Source organism: Cervus elaphus, chromosome 16 (assembly GCF_910594005.1).
Source record: "Cervus elaphus chromosome 16, mCerEla1.1, whole genome shotgun sequence".
In the NCBI taxonomy this organism is placed as follows: Eukaryota; Metazoa; Chordata; class Mammalia; order Artiodactyla; family Cervidae; genus Cervus; species Cervus elaphus.
The window spans coordinates 35615984-35633212 of record NC_057830.1 but is presented as its reverse complement, the minus strand read 5'-3'; the positions used below and the strand labels follow the sequence as shown (position 1 = coordinate 35633212).

General features: G+C 45.4%; 1 non-coding gene and 1 pseudogene across 1 annotated transcript; both read left to right on the top strand.

The window, feature by feature from the left end:
• Nucleotides 1–2263: 2263 nt before the first annotated feature.
• LOC122709862 lies at nucleotides 2264–2448 on the top strand (annotated as a pseudogene).
• A 1220-nt stretch (nucleotides 2449–3668) lies between these two features.
• Nucleotides 3669–3775, top strand: LOC122673140. Its single transcript, XR_006334617.1, has one exon. It is a non-coding gene; the product is annotated as a U6 spliceosomal RNA (small nuclear RNA).
• The last annotated feature ends 13454 nt before the right edge of the window (nucleotides 3776–17229 follow it).

Sequence of the window (17229 nt, the reverse complement as noted above, 5' to 3'; positions counted from 1 at the left end):
CATCGGCCAGGAGCACGCCCCTCAGACTCAAGCATGGAACACGGGGTGTCCCCCAATGTGGATAAATACACAGTTCCATTCTGCATACCCCCCCCCACCTCTACCAGGGTCATGGTAAGGTGAGGGTGAGTCATCTGTCACCCTGTGGGACCTGCTGAGCCAGCATGATGGGGAGCCCCTAGCTGACAACTGTGGCCTCAAGGAACCAACACCCCATGTGGGGCCTGCCCTGCCACCAACCTATAGTACCCCCCCCCACCACTCCACGTCCACCCTTTTCACCTCCTGCCCATACCCTGAGCCAGAACTCCTGCCAAGAAGGCACCTCTAGGCCTTTGAAATGTGTGTATCTGCCGCTGAATTAGCTGTGTATCCGTCAGACTCCTGCTGTTAAATACAGATGCCCAAAGAGAAAAACCACAATGGCAGCAGGACCCATCCTCTCTCCCCTCTCCATCCAAATCCCAAGCCACCTACATGGAAGCCCTTCCTGCTGATGATAATTCACACCTCTTGTTCCTCTGAGCTTGAGTACACTGGAGCCAAGAGCCCCACTCTGGGCCCATTCAGGCTCCGGCCAACATGTGTGCGCCTGTCCAGGAGTCTGTCCCTGAGACTGGGAGCTCCCTGAGGACAGAGGGAAGAGCAGGAGGTCAGAGCAGCCCCGGTCAGTGTACTGTCCATGGGATGAAGGGAGCTGGTAAGGTCCACCGGCCCTGGTTCCTCACACCCCGTTATCAGCAAGTCAAGTCTTGCTGGGTCTGAAGAATTTTCTCAAGTTCCTCCTATCCGGAAATATGGCCTCAATATGTGCTGCCAGTGTTTCTGCCAGTCTGCGAAGGACATTGGCTTTCTTAAGTTGGACTAACTGAACTTCCTTAGATAGCTCATCCAGCACATCAACCTTAGGCGGAAATGATACTAGCTCTTTGTATATAAAATAAAAGTTTTCAAAACTTAAAAAAAAAAAAAGAATAAAGATATATTGAAGCATCAGTAATTCACCAATGACATGTGATCTTGTTGGAACACAACCTTGTGCATTTGTTTGCATACTGTCCGTGGCTGCTTTCACACTGTCGTCATGGCAGAGCCGAGTAGTAACAGCGACTGTATGACCCAGAAAACCTAAAATATTCACTATTTGACCCTTAACAAAAATGTTTATTGACCCCTTGTCTAGACTTAAGAAAGCGGTAGAAAAAACATTAATGCAGATGGAACATGAAAGTTTGTCATGTCTACAGCCATTATGTTGTGAATAGCACAAAATCCTAGGGATATATTTTTCCAGTATTTGAAAACCACCATCCAATTCAGCAAAAAAGATCACTCCAAGTCTCGCTGTCTTTCTTGTCTGAACACATGTAGTCACTAAGAATGCGGACTCTGAAATCAGACTCCTGGTTCAAATCTCAACTCTGCCACTTACTAGTTATTTAATCTCTCTGGGCCTCAGTTTCCTCATCTGTGAAAGGGAGGTAATAACACATACAAAGTGCTCGAGAGAGGGCCTGGTCTGTAGTAAGAGCTGCGACGTTGCTGCTACTCTTCTCCCTCCCCCCACGAATCCAATGCCTTGAAAGCTGTCCCTGATATTCCAGTCTTCACACAACTGGTCAACGTGATCTAAACACAAATCCAATGGGATCTCTCTTGCACTCAAAATCTTTTTGTGGCTCCTGAAATGCCTCAGGATGGTGTCTGGCTCCCAAGCCCTGCTCACAAGGCCCCACACGTCTATCCCAGTGCTCCAGCCTCACCAACTGCCCTCTCATTCTGCCCAGAGCACCTGGTCTCCCCTGGACATTTTCTGCCTGAACCCTCTGTCCCACTGTGTGCTGGTAACTGCATAACACCTGGCTTTCTAGAAATAATGTGTATGTCTATATATGTACACAAACCTATTGCAAATTTTATTGGTACAAAGTTGTAAAATAGCACACGACTTACAAGCACTATTAAAGTATACAGTGTTCTTTATTGAAAATTCTACAGCATCAATTGCTCCATAGAATGCTCTCTTTGATTTTTGCCAACCCTCTATGTGTAGGCAACCTGTGGTTGCAATTCATTCAGGATCTGACAAAATCAGATCACGAACAGAGGCTTGATTACAATTCATTTCTGCAAAAAGTCATTCACATCATTGACTAAGGAGCACAGTTTCATCATAAGTGTTGGTTGATAATTTTCATTTACATTAAAGAGCAGGACAAAAGTAAAAGAATAAAGATGTAGCCTTTTACTTCGTTGCAGCCGAGAAAGCAACATGGGTCACCAGCAGGTCTACTGGAACCATCCAAGAAAATTCTGCCAGGGTTCTCGCTCTTGCTGGGTCAAGAGCGCTCAAACCCGCACGGTCTGATCTGGAAATACAGCCTCCATATGTGCCGCCAGTGTTTCCGCCAGTATGCGAAGGACATAGGCTTCCTTAAGTTGGACTAACCAAACTTCCTTAGATAGCTCATCAAGCACATCAACCTTAGGCGGAAATAATACTAGCTCCTTGTATATAAAATAAAAGTTTTCAAAACTTAAAAAAAAAAAAGAATAAAGATATATTGAAGCATCAGTAATTCACCAATGACATGTGATCTTTTTTGCTGAATTGGATGGTGGTTTTCAAATACTGGAAGAATATATCCCTAGGATTTTGTGCTATTCACAACATAATGGCTGTAGACATGACAAACATTCATGTTCCATCTGCATTAATGTTTTTTCTATCACTTTCTTAAGTCTAGACAAGGGGTCAATAAACATTTTTGTTAAGGGTCAAATAGTGAATATTTTAGGTTTTCTGGGTCATACAGTCGCTGTTACTACTCGGCTCTGCCACGACAGTGTGAAAGCAGCCACGGACAGTATGCAAACAAATGCACGAGGCTGTGTTCCAACACAACTTCGTTCGTGACCGCTGCAATTTGAATTTTCTCATGTCTCAAAATATTCTTAACCATCAAACAATATAAAAACCATTATTAGCTCACAGGATGGATTTGACCTGCAAGCTGTAGTGTGTGAACCTCTGGTCCATGGAATCAACAAAACCACAAATTAAGCCCTGCTGTATAGTGTCATTCAGTTTCAATGATGCAGGGAATCACCTGTTGGTCCAGTGGTTAGAGCTCCTCGTTCTCATTGCCAGGGACCCAGGTTCAATCCCTGGTCGGGGAACTAAGATCCCACAGGCTGCATGGTGTGCCCAAAAAACAAAAATAAAATATTTTTTCAATGATACAAATACTGCCACCATGGCTGTTATCAAACTACTAATGTAGAGATGAGCAGCAGTACCCCATTATGTAGCTCCTCCACTCTAAAGATTCAACAGATATAAATAACCTCAAGAACATAACATGTGGACTTCTCTGGTGGTGCAGCGGTTAAGAATCCAGCAGCCAAAGCAGGAACAGAGATTCAATCCCTGGTCCTGGAAAATCCCACATGCCACTGGGCAACTAAACTACTGAGCCTGTGCTCTAGAGCCCATGTACCGCAACTACTGAAGTCCATGCACCCTGGAGCCCATGTTCTGCAACATGAGAAGCCACTCAGTGAAAAGCCTGAGCACTGCAACTGGAGAGTAGACCCCACTTCCCGCAATGTGAGAGAAGCCCTTGCCTGGCAATGGAGACCCAGCGCAGGTTAAAAAAGAAGAAGAAGTGCTCGCTTCGGCAGCACATATACTAAAATTGGAACGATACAGAGAAGATTAGCATGGCCCCTGCTCAAGGATGACACGCAAATTCGTGAAGCGTTCCATGTTTTTAAAAAAAAAAAAAAAGAAGAAGAAGAAGAAAAAAAAAAACATAAGATGTAATAATGATTAGGAAGTAATGAGTTTGATTAGTTATTACCTTTGTTTTAAAAATAGTTTCTGTGATTACACATTTATACAATTTAATTTTTAATAATGGCTGTGTTTAACAAGGGGTTTGCCAAATTCCTGACAATGTAACAATTGGCTCTTGTGAGCCTGTTGAAGTGGCTCCAGAACCTTCTCCTCCACCTCTGCTGCCCCCAACACCACAGCCTCCCTGGCAAATGCCCACTGACCCTTCCAGACTCAGGGTCCCTGATACCTTGGCCATAACTGCCCCTGGGCTGGATATGGTGCCTTCTCTGAGATTCCACAGACGTCTAGGCTCTCTCCCAGAGCCAGTAAAGGCTAAACTACCTCACTTACTTTCCTGCTGTTTTACCCTGAGGGGGAAATGAGGACAAGGTTCAACCATCTCATTCACCTCCAAATTCCAAGGGCTTAGAAAACACCTGGCAAATAACAGGTGCTGGACAAATATTTGTGGGATGGAGCAGTGAGGGGCTGAGGAGCCTTGGGGAAGAACCGGAGCAAAGAAACAGGATTAGGAAAGAGGATTGATGAGAAAGGCTTAATCCCTGGGTTCAGAATGTCTGGGAAGGCAGGATTAGAATGCTGCCTAGTTGTTGTAGGAGCTTTTGGGTTGGGATATCTCATCAGGCTACTTGTATTCTAAAGCAGTCCTCTGCCCCAGTGGGTCCAGGCTCCCCATTCTCCATCTTACTCAGCCCAAATTTCAACTGAGTTTTCTCTCAACTACCCAAAATTTGAGAAGGAATTTATAAGAAAGACTCCCTGATCTTTGGTGACCAAGTCAGCGGATGCTTTGTCTTTGGTAGGCAAGTATCAAGTAGATTGTCACCATTTCACAGAGGAACAGCCAAGGTCCAGTCCTGGCAGGCACCTGAACCAAGCCTGAGGTGTCCCAGGGCTTTCTCTTCAACTGTGAGTCCCCCAAGCCCTGGCTCTGAGCTGCAAGCTACCTTGTCTCCCAGGTCATCCTGTCTAGCTCCCCTGCCTTCTAACAAGACAGGGCTGGGCGGGAGGAATTTTCCCCACCCTCCTGGGAAGCAGCCCAAGTAGAGACATCTCATCCTCCTTGATCCACCATCACCTGCCCCTCCTATAGTCGCACCTAAATCCCTTTTGCTTTCATGACACCACCTATCCTTCCCAGAAAGGGACCTTGGCTCCCACCCTAGAAGTGACCTCACCAAGGGGCTGTTCTCATCCCCAGTCCCTCCCCAACTCCAAGGCAGAGCCAGGACCTACCTAGCCCAGCCCAGCTAGTGTCTCTGCAGTTCCTGAAGGCTGTCACCAAGCAGGGTCAGCCAACCTGCTGGAGCCACCTCTCCCATCTTCGACCTTTGCCTGGGATCCACCCCTGCCCACCCCCTCCATGTGACACCTGCACACACACACCCCATCCTGGGGCCCAGGCTCCACTGTCCACCTGTCCAGACTTGTCTTCTGTTCTGTTGGCCAATACACCCAACCTAGCCAGTCCCCTGTGGTAGAATACCTCACTCAGGTCAGTGAGAGGAACAGGTCACCAAATGCCCCAGTGTTATGAGTGAGCAAAGTGAGGCCCCCCGAGAGGGGCTTGAGAGTGTGGACCTTGAGAGCCAGCACAAGGCCTCAGGGTAGGCTGGCTAGTGGCAGGGACAAGACAAAATTTGGGGCTGGATCCTATGCATAGGAAGGGCCTCCCTGCCATGCACAGCCACTAGCCAGGAGACTCAGAGGGCTCCCCCGAAGAAGCTGGGGGTGCCAGAGGAGTCACAGGCCAAAGTCAACCCTGGCAGAGGACCACCTTGCCCTGTAGAGTTTTGAAAAGCTGGACACCTTTGACCTCACTCCCAGTTCATTGGGGAGGGGAGGAAAACAAACCAGTTTACCCAGTAATCAGGGTTCTTACCAGTGGCATACTACTTGGGGGTGGGGTGGGAGCAGTCCTCTCTGGGGACAAACAGTAGGGAGCACATGACCCACTGACAACTGAAAAGCTACCAAACTGACTAAAAGTCAGTATGCTTCTTATTATCAGCAGCAGCAACAATTCTAAACAGTGTCAGGAATAAAATACTCCTGATGCTGAAACTGAAGCTCCAATACTTTGGCCACCTGATGCAAAGAGTCAACTCATTGGAAAAGACCCTGATGCTGGTAGAGATTGAAGGCAGGAGGAGAAGGCAGTGACAGAGGATGAGGTGGTTGGATGGCATCACAGACTCAATGCACATGAGTTTGAGCAAACTCCAGGAGATAGTGAAGGACAGGGAAGCCTGATGTGCTGCAGTCCATGGGGTGGCAAAGAGCTGGACATGACTTAGCAACTAAACAGCAACAGAAGGGATAGATCGCTCCCAATCCCCACCTCCCCACACACCCCCCTCCCCAGTACACCACTGTTTCTAACTATACATTCACTCCCAAATTCTTGCCTATCAAATTCACATTATTTCTTAAATCATAAGACAATTTCATCCCCTTTGGAGAATTTATGGATCATTCAAGGGCATCTTTTCTTTTTTCTGAATGTCAACTTCTAAGCATCTTAAAAAGTATTAATCAGTTCCTGGGACTTTCCCAGTAGTCCAGTGGTTAAGAATTGGTCTTGCAATGCAGGGGACACTGGTTTGATCCCTGGACAGGGAACTAAGATTCCACATGCCACAGAGGGAGTAAGCCCAATGGCCACAACCATTAAAACCCGAGTGCTCTGGAGCCAGCAGGCCACCAGTACCAAGCACCTGCGCTGCAACTAGCAAGTCCATGGGCTGCTCCGAAAGATCCCACATGAGTAATGAAGACCCTAAGTACTGCACCTGAGATCTGATGTGAAGTGAAAGTCACTCGCACGTGACTTAGTCATGTCCAACTCTTTTCAACCCCGTGGACTATACAGTCCATGGTATTCTCCAGGCCAAATACTGGAGTGGGTAACCGTTCCGTTCTCCAGGGGATCTTCCCAATCCAGGGACAGAACCCAGGTCTCCCGAATGGCAGGCAGATTCTGTACCAGCTGAGCCACAAGGGAAGCCTGATGCAGCCAAGTAATTAATAAATTTTTAAAAAATCAGTTCCTTTAAGGGTACTTGATTCATACATTATTCATTACTCATTCATTCAACAGCCATGGAAGGCCTACCAATTGTTGGGTATTGGACCTGCCGTGGAAAACAAGTCATGGCCCAGCGCCGGAGAGCTTACAAGACTTATAGGGAAGCTGATGGGCAAACAAGAAGCGACAATGCAGATATCAGAGGTAATAAGTACGAAGGCCTGTCGGGGTTGAGAGAAGGGGCACCTAATCAAGCTGGGGGGAGGATGGCACCAGGAAAGCCTTCCTGGAGGAAGGGACATTCACTTTAACAGCTGAGACATGAGAAGGAGTTGGTTAGCCAGGCAAAGGAGTGTGGACCAGAAAAAGCATTATTTCCCCTGGAGAAGAGACAACTCATGCAAAGGACCCGAAGGAGCATGGGGAAATGCTAAGAGCAAAACTCTGTGCAGCTTGGCATGGGAGTGCGATGGTGGTAGAGAGGTGAGTCTGAGCCAGACTGTGAACTGCTTTCTACTTGTTCCTGAGAGGAATGGGGAGCCACTGAAGGGCCGTCAACAGGAGAGTGGCATGCCTAGGGTAGTGTGTTAGAAAGTTGAGCATGACCAGAGCTCAGAAGGCATGAATTTGAGGTGGGAAGCAGAGAAACTGGTTAGGAGGCAGCTGCAGTAGTGAACTGAGCCACTGAGCACCCACACAGTAGTGAAGGCAGGAGATGGTGGTGGTTGGAGGAGAGAGAGTAGCATTAGGGATGGAAAAAGTGATCCGGCTTGTAAAAGACTGACTCTGAGGGTGTAGGAGCCCAAAGTGTGGAATGACTTTCATGTTTCTGGTGGGGGTGGTGTGTCTCTCTGAGATGGGAACAAAGGAGGAGGCATAGGCTCAGTATATCATCAAGTCTTATTTTCATGTTTCTGATAAGAGTTTCTCAAATTCACATTGTTTTTGTTCTTTTTTTTTTTTTTGGCTGTACTAGGTCTTTGCTATGCTCAGTCTTTCTCCAGTTGTGGCAAGTTGGGGCTAATCTCTAGTTGTGTTATACAGACTTCTCATTGCAATGGCTTCTCTTGTTGTGGAGCACAGAATCTAGGGCATGAGGACTTCAGTAGTTGAGACATGTGGGCTTAGTTGCCCTGTAGCATCACATGTCTTCTTAAAAGCACCATCACTCATGTGAAGGTTTTTTAATTTTGCTGATCAAGGCAACCCCCAGCCCAAACACTCTTTTTGTGTAAGGAGGGGTTACTCTGAAGAATTAAAGTGAAAATTAGTGATGTAGCAGGGAAGAACAAGTCTGACTCCATACTGGATCTGTTTATTTTACATTAACCTTTGTATTCTGAATAACCTACAAGTTAATCACTAGGGCTTCCCTGGTGGCTCAGGGGTGAAGAATCCACCTGCCAATGCAGGAGATGTGGGTTTGATCCCTGGGTCAGGAAGATCCTCTGGTGAAGGATATGGCAACCCACTCCAGTATTCTTGCCTGAAAAAATCCCACGGACAGAGGAGCCTGGTGGGTCCTTGGGGTCACAAAGAGTCAGACACAACTTAGTGACTAAGCAACAACAATCACTAAAGGGATGGCACCTATAGCTTAAAGTATATATAATGGCCCATCTCTGAGAACATTGCCTTCCTGCCTGAGTTTAAGCTAAAATATCTTTGTTTAGCTCATAGGAAGCATCCCATCCTGACCAGGCCCACCTGTGAATAGCTGCAGGAAAGAAGAAATTAACACATCACCTCTGAAGTCTGGCTAGAACCAGGAAATATTTATAACAACTCATCACCTTTTTTAAATTTTACCTCCTCACCTTCTCCTTTTTGCCCTATGAAAGAAACTAGCATCCAATTCCAGGCAAGGTGGTTCTTTGGGACACTAGTCCACCATCTTCTCGTCTGCTGGCTTTCCAAATAAAGTTGCTACTATCTCGATTGATTGGCCTATCGTGTGGTGAATAGTATAGACTTGGAATAGGTAACACATTTTGGCAAAGTCGAATAGGAACCTTGCTGCTCTCGGCCAGCCAGCCCAAGTAGGGGAATTCTCAAGTAAGGCTCAACAGCTACTGGAATCACTTGCCCTGAGGATTTTCCCTTCAGAATTCTCTAAAGCAGCTGTAACTGCTCCAGTGCCTGACAGTTGGAACAAGGAAGGGCTCCAGGCAGTAGGGTAAATGACTCTGCTATTTATAGCTGGAAACTTTATTCCTCTCTGTTTGGGGCTTTTTCCTCAGAAATTAGCCAGGCTGTTTGTATTTAAGTGGAGTACTCTGTTGGAGAGAGGAAATAATTGCTGGACATTTACCAGTTTTGTGGACCAGTTCCTATTTTTCTTTTCGGGGCTTCCCAGGTGGTGCTAGTATTAAAGAACCCACCTGCCAACGCAGGAGACATAAAAGACACGGGTTCAATCCCTGAGTCGGGAAGATCGCCTGACGTAGGGCATGGCAACCCACTCCAGTATTCTTGCCTGGAGATTTCAATGAACAGAGGAGCCCAGCAGGCTATAGTCCACAGGGTTGCGCAGAGTTAGACATGACTGAAGCGACTTAGCACGCACACCTTCTTTTGTTTCTTTAGATGCTAGCATTTGTGTGCACCATTTGTGTGTTGTCTTGCATTTCTATCTTTAAAAGATGGGGAATGTTTCATCTATCCCTAAAGAAAGTCCTCTGGGGTGCACTGTGGATAAGTGGTCTGATTTCAGTTTGAACCCATGGCTAAGAGGAAGATGAATAATGCGTGGTCACAGTCCCTGTTAGGAGCTCCGAATTTATGCAGGATTATCTTGGGACCCTGCGTACCATGTACTGTCACCCTTGCTGTCTTAATTATGTTCTTTGCAGTCTCCCGTGTCATTGATCTGGATCCAACAGCTCTCTAAGGAGTCACATTGCATGGGGTTGGGTTGAGAGTTTATTTAGGGTTTTCTTTTGTCCTTTGGGTTTTTAATTTCATTCTGTTTTGGTACTGTTTCTCCATTTATAGCCAAATCAGTTTAGTGATGTTGAAAACTTTCACGATATCAAATGGAGGAAAGGAACGGAAAACAACAACAGCAAAAACCACCATCTGTGCTCTTGTCCAAAAGTGGGACATTCCCAGGGAGAAAAGAAAGGTGATGCTTGGTTCCAAAAATCACCCAAATGCTCAGCCCAGAATTCAGCCTGGTTGGTTGATACCAAGGCAAAAAAGGCATTCTGTTAATGGTTAGAGAGGATCAATCGTTTTACAATAAAACATGGAGGAATGGTGGCCTTTGAATGGCTCTATGCAATCCTGCAATTAGAACTATTCTGTGACAAAAGAATTCCCTGGCTAGGGACCCAGGTTTAAACCCTGGTCAGGAAACTAAGATCCCACAAACTGTGCAAAATGATACCTCCCCCCACAAAACTATTCTATGATTAAAATTTAAAAAGGAATGAGATGAGAGTGAGGATTTGTTATTACCCGAGCCACTCCAGCCACTATGCCCAGATATCCACCCCTTCTACTGCCTCCGGTTCCTATTCTCAATTCCCAGCACTGGGGCTTGGTGGATGACCAGACTGGTATTGTTTCTTTCTGGTTTGCTTACCTCTTTGACCGTCTGATGTAGAGGCATAGACAGAAGCAAAATGGACTGTTTTAATCTCCTCAGATAGCTCACTTTGGGAATTCCCTGGCTGGTCTAGTGGTTAGGACTCTGCGCTTTCACTGCCAAGGGCTTGTGTTCAATCCCTGATTGGGAAGCAAAGATCCCGCAAGATGCGCGGTGTGGGGAAAAAAAGAAAAGCTTGTTTTGCCAGCATCATTTATTAACATCATTTTCCCTTTCCTGTTGATTTGTGTTATTTTCTTTATCAAATTTTAACTACTTCTAGCCCCAGGTAACTACTAATCTGTTTTCTTTCTCTATAGTTTTGCCTTTTCCAAAATGTCTTATCAATGGAGTTAAACAATGTGTAGCCTTTCTCACTTGGCATAGTAATGAGATTTATCCATGTCATTGTGCCTATCAGTAATTTATTGCTGAGTTAAATTTCATGGTATACTTATCCGTTCCCTAGTTGATTTGAATTATTTCCTAGGTTTGGGAATAAAACCACGAGTTACAAATTTTGTGTGCACAGAAGTTTTCATTTCACTTAGGTAATAGTGAAGAGCAGGGTTGCTGGATCATGTGTTTCGTCTATGTTTACACTAAAAAGAGCGTTGCTGAAATATGTCAGGAGACTAATTTAACTTGGATAAGCCCTTGCCAGTTGCCCTGTTATGGATTAGAGTGGCTCCAAGAAGCAAACTTAAATTAATCCCTCTTGAAATATTGTATGGTAGGCCATTCTGGAATGTCTACCATGCAGAGGAGTTTGTGAATGTCTTTTAAAGGACTTAGCAGTCGCCAACCATGTTAAGACATTAGGGACTATACTAACTTATGTCTGTGACTTTGCTTCCTATAGGTTTGCCTGCCCAACTAAGGTGGTCCTACAACCCTTCCAACCCAGGGATAGTCTCCTCAAAACCTGGAGAAAACAAGGACCTGAACATCCTGGGGAAGGGCATGGCAACCCACTCCAATATTCTTGCCTGGAGCATCCCTTGGACAGAGGAACTTAGTGGGCTACAGTCCATGGGGTCACAAAGAGTTGGACACGACTGAAGCGACTTAGCGCAAACATCAGCTTGCTGCTAAGTGGACAGAATGATACGAGGCCCTGATGAACATTCCCTCCTCTATTAAATTAGCTGGGATAAGACCAGGGATTCAAAAAAAAAAAAAAAAGACCGGGGATTCACCACACCCAAGTAAAACTCACTCCTCTAGGAACTGGATGGAGCAAAGAAGAATAAACTTGATCTTGAGATCATAAATTCCTGTTGTGAGCCAGGCCTCTTACCAAATAAGTAATGATGACTTTTGCTCTTCTCTTTAGTTTAACTATGCTGGTAACAGCCACTTTTTGAAAAGGACCAAAGAAGAAAATAGCCCCCCACTTTATATAAAATTTTGGCAGGGTATAAAGCTAGCATAGGGCAGAACATCCTGGAGTTTATGTGTGTATTCGAGTGCTTGTCTAAGTGTTGGGAACCACAAAAAGAGAAGCCATGTATGCCCAACTAGAGACTCAGGAATACTTCCAGTCCCAAGCTGATCAATTCCATTCCACAATCATCCCATCTGTGCCCCTGTTCAGCAGGAAATAGCCAGAGCAGTTGCTGCCCCTTTCCCACAAGAATGCGGTATGGACATTGACAGTGGGGAATTGTAATAGGGAAGAACAAATCTGCCTCCATATTGATCGACTCCATAAAATTGAGAGATGATGCAAAGGAAGCTCATTAACTCACACTTTATTAATCATTCTTTCATTCAGGCCTGATGCTGAGAGATAGACAAGAAGAAGAAGAAGAGCCTGGCCTCATAGAATTTACAATCTAGTGAATCAAAAAGGAATGTAAGGAAAAAATAAAGAGAAGTCAAGGAGAAAAAAGTAATCTAGGGACTTTCCTAGTGGTCCAGTAGCTAAGACTCTGTACTCCCAATACAAGGGGCCTGAGTTCAATCCCTGGTCAGGGAACTAGATCCCGCATGCCACAACTAACGAGCCAGCATGCTACAATGAAGACGGAAGATCCTACACACTGCAACTAAGACCTGGTACAGTCAAATAAATAAATATTAAAAAATAATAAAAATCTAAGATAGTAAAATACTCACACATTCACATAAAACAATATTTTTGCCATTGTTGTTTTCTTTTACAAACATAGAGCTTTTATTATAAAAGTAATAATTTCCATCATAAAAATAAATTCTCACAATTCAGAAACAACAAAATGCCTATTGATTCTTTAATTGTTCTAAGTACTCTGTTGGCATAATTGAAAACAATTCTGTACACGTCTATTTGTATAAAGCATTTTTCACCTAATGCCATGATTATAGAATAATTATCAACTCTTCAGAACCATGATTTTAATGACAAAAAGGTGAGGGAAGTGGGAGGGGGGTTCAGGATGGGGAACACAGGTAAATCCATGGCTGATTCATGTCAATGTATGGCAAAAACCACTACAATATTGTAATTAGCCTCCAACTAATAAAAATAAATGAAAAAAAAAAGGCAAACCATACTTTATTTAATCTATTCTCTATCATTGGGTATTCAGTTTGTTTTCAGCTGTTTAAATTTTATATTTCATTTTTTTCACTGGTACATATATATTTGTATTTCAATGTTTCAATAGTAAAAATTACATTGCAGTGAAGATTTGGGCAAAGGCTTTGTCTACATCTTCAATTATTTTCCCGAGGATAAATTCCCAAAAATGAACTAACAGGGACAAATAATATGAAAAATATCCAAGTTTACTTTAACTCTTTGTATATTTACCTCTCAAAACCATTGGGTTTTTTTTTTTAATTTTGTTTTTATTTTGTTTTATTGGCCAGGCCACACAACTTGCAGGATCTTAGTTCCCTGTGGTGGTTTAGTCACTAAGTCATGTCCAATTCTTTCAACCCCATGGACTGTAGCCGGTCAAGCTCCTCTGTCCATGGGATTTTCTAGGCAAGAGTACTGGAGTGGGTTGCCATTTCCTTCTCCAGGGATCTTTCTGACCTAGGGATCAAACCCAGGTCTCTTGCACTGCAGGCAGATTCTTTACAGGCCCTTGCATTCTAACCACTGGAACATGAGGGAATACCCTCAAAAACCATTAGTTTGTGATGTGAGGAGAGGATCTAATTTTTGCTTTCCAGAGATCAGAAGTGATCGTCTGTGGTACCTCTTCTTGTGGTACCCTCTTCCCATCAATCCCTTGCTGCTTCCACCTCCTTTGGAGAGCAGAAAGATGAAATCAAGAGGTGACATTACAAGCTGTGGTTTTCTTTGCCCTAATTACAACAGTGTTATCCTTTGCTCTGGGAGTAACTGACTTTCTCTGTGTCCTCACTTTCTGATGAGTAACAGGAAATGTGCTTCTCTGCTTGAACTTTGTCAGAAGCTCTTGTGCCAAATCAGCTAAAAAGCTCTTGAAGTGCTCAAAAGTAAACAAAATTAAAAGGGACACTGAACATACAACAGGGGATGAACAAGTCAGTGGATATGTACATACTTAGCACAGTGCCTGTAGCTAAGTGCTCAATAAATAGTATTTATTCACTCAACAGACATTCACTGTGTCCCTACCAAAAGCCAGTCATTGTACTGGACTTTGGGGACCTGGCAATGACCAAGACAAACACAGCTACCACCTCCCAGGGTGTCCTGTCAGCTGGGCAAGACTATCTTAAACACAGATGATTATACCAAGAAGTAGTTGATCTCAGGTGTTACATATCAAAGTATGGGGGGGCGCTATAGAGTGTATCATGGGGATTAGGTAATTGAGGGACAGAATATCAAGGAATTTTAAAAAGGGAAATAGTCTAGTTTTTTTTTTTTTTTGGACATGCCATGTGGCTTGTGAGGTCTTAGCTCCCCAAGCAGGGATTCAACTCAGGCCCATGGCAGTGAGAACGCCAAGTCCTACCCACTGGACTGCCAGGGAACTCCCAATAGTCAGTTGAACACATGGAAATTCTAGACCTAGGCTGAGTGGGAGGAACTGCCAGGTGGCATAGGTGCAGGCAGAGAAGACTCATGGCTTCCTGGCACGGCCTCTGCCTACTACTCTGGGAATAAGCGCCTGGCCCCAGGGTCCAGACAACATGGTGAAATGAAGCTCCCATGGCTAGAGCAGGGAGCAAAGGTAAGGAGCTTGGCAATTCCAGATACAGAAGCCCAGAGGAGACCAGAGGCCGGAAAGGCAGGGGCAAAGGCTCAGAGGTGGGCATATGATGAGAAGGTCTACACCAGAGGGGAAAGCCCATTTTGAAACTTAGATGAGGGGCGGGAGACAGGAGGATGGTGATGTTCGTGACGGCGGCAGACAGAAATGGATAGTGCCGGTGACCTAACAGGGGGTGGGGAAAGGAGGTGACAATCCCGAGCACTCAGAGGTGACAGGAACTGGGTCAAGTGCCAGCATGGTTAAGAAAGCACAGTAGTAGTTGGGATGCAGGGCTGTGAGGAGGGTGGCAAGTAAATCACAGGGTGGGAGATGCGTGATAACCACAAAGGTGACCCGGGCATAACAGGAAGTGTGGGTGGTGATGATGTCTGTGCTGGTGGCAAACTACAGGTACCCACCCTGCCCCCTTCTCTGGACCTGTTTCAAAATCAGAACTCTTTCCTAGGCTGCAGGTCCCATGACTCAGTGCCGACCCATCAGTCAGGCTCAGATAAGATCTCTGGGCGCAGCCACAGCGCCTGGGGCTGGCTGGGCGCCCTTCTTGGCTATGCCCAGACCCATCAAGTAACCTCTGTGTCATCTCTGCCTCCTCCTTCCTAGGTACACATCCAGCCCCATCTGACACCCGCCAAGAACCCCTAGCCTCCCTCTCCTTGGAGAATGCAACTTTTGCCACAACTGTCGTAGCCAAGGATCTGTCGCTTCCACCAGTTTCTTCCACTGCTGACTCTTCTAATACTTTGTCATAACCATTCCCTGGAAGGAGAGAGAAAAGAACATGGCCTGCAAGGGGAGGTCTGGATAATCCCATTCATTCATCCTGCAAATATTTATGGAGCCCCTTGCAACAAATGAGGGGCTAGCTTTTACAACAAAACCTGTGTTTCCTGTTTCCATGATGCTGAGTCTCAAGGACAGACATGTAAATGGCAGTCACAATGGAAAGAGAGCTCTATTCCCTTTAAATGGAGGAGCATGTGTGCTAAGTCACCTCAGTCGTGTCTGACTCTTTGCGACCCCGATGACTGTAGCCCAACAGGCTCCTCTGCCCATGGGATTCTCTAGGCAAGAACACTGGAGTGGATTGCCATGCCCTCCTCCAGGGGCTCTTCCCAACCCAGGGATCAAACCCTTATGTCTCCTGTATTGGCAGACTTGTTCTTTTACCACTAACTAGCGCCACCTGGGAACACCCTTAATAGAGGAGGGCAGGCTACTTTTTAAAACCTGAGGAGAGTGAGTTCCATTAAAGCAAAGTGCAGAATCTATGCTAGTGATTTTTTGCTCAGCTGAATACTAAAAATGTTTAGAGTATAGTGAGCAATCTAGAGGGAGAACGTGAGGAGGGAAGGTAAGAAGGAAAAGAAACCCATGATGTGGCCAGAGGCTAGGCTGCCAAGTAGGATAAAGGGCCAGTGAGAAATCACCACTGGGGAGGCGCCAATGTGGTTTCCAAGAACAAGAATGTCTGATACCCAACTTGAATGTGTTTGTGCAAAGTAAACTCCCTCCATTTCCCCAGGCCTTCAGCAGTGTTTTACTAACATAAAGACCTGCTACAAAAAGGGGATTTCTTTCTCTTTCTCTTTCTTTCTCCCCTTCCTCCCTCCCTTCCTATCTCCTTCCCTCCCTCATTTCCTTTCTGCCTTTCTTCTGTCATCTAAATCTAAGACTGTTAAGAACCCCAGAAGAGAATCACAGAATCCTAGAGCTAGAGAGGAAGTTAAAGACCAAATAATCTCATGCAACACCCTCTGTGGTCTTGAGGGTTAACTGAGGCAGGGTGGTGGTGGAACTTGCTTTGGGTCTCTGAGCAGCCTGATCCTCTTGACACCCAGGCCTTTCATCATGCTTCCCTTACTTTCCTGATCTGTTCACTGTGCATCTGAATTCCATCCAAGGCAGTGTCTGGCACCCACCTGGCTCCTCCTTGTCCCCTAACTTGGTGATGGATAGGCTTACAGAGACCACTAAGCAAGAGCCTTAGGAAGCTTCAGTTTCCCAGATATGCCTTGACCAGGCTCCTACCCGACCCGGCCCCACCCACTTTCCAATCTTATCTGGCACTCTAAGCTCCAGCCACAACTGAATTCTTTCCAACTTTTCCAGGGAACTTGACTTTCTGCCTCCAGGGTTTTGCACAAGCTGTTACCTCTACCCAGAATATCCCATCTGGCTGATTCCTTCTCTCCTTCAGGTTTCAATAGAGAGGAACTGGGCTGGCCTTAAGGACAGGTGACCCAGGCCTTAGAAGGGACCTGTATTTGATTTAACACTGCTGCTGTCTTGAAATTCTAAATAATTCTTTAATAAGGGGCCCTGCATTTTCCTTTTAGAATAGGCCCCCAAAATTATGTATCCAGTCCTGTAGAAGTGTTTTGTTTTGGTATATGTGCATATTAAGTCACTTCAATCAAGTCCAACTCTTTGCAACACTATGCACTGTAGTTCACCAGGCTTCTCTGTCCATGGGATTCTCCAGGCAAGAATAGTGGAGTGGGTTCCCATGCCCTTCTCCAGGGGATCTTCCTGAACCAGGGATTGATCTTGC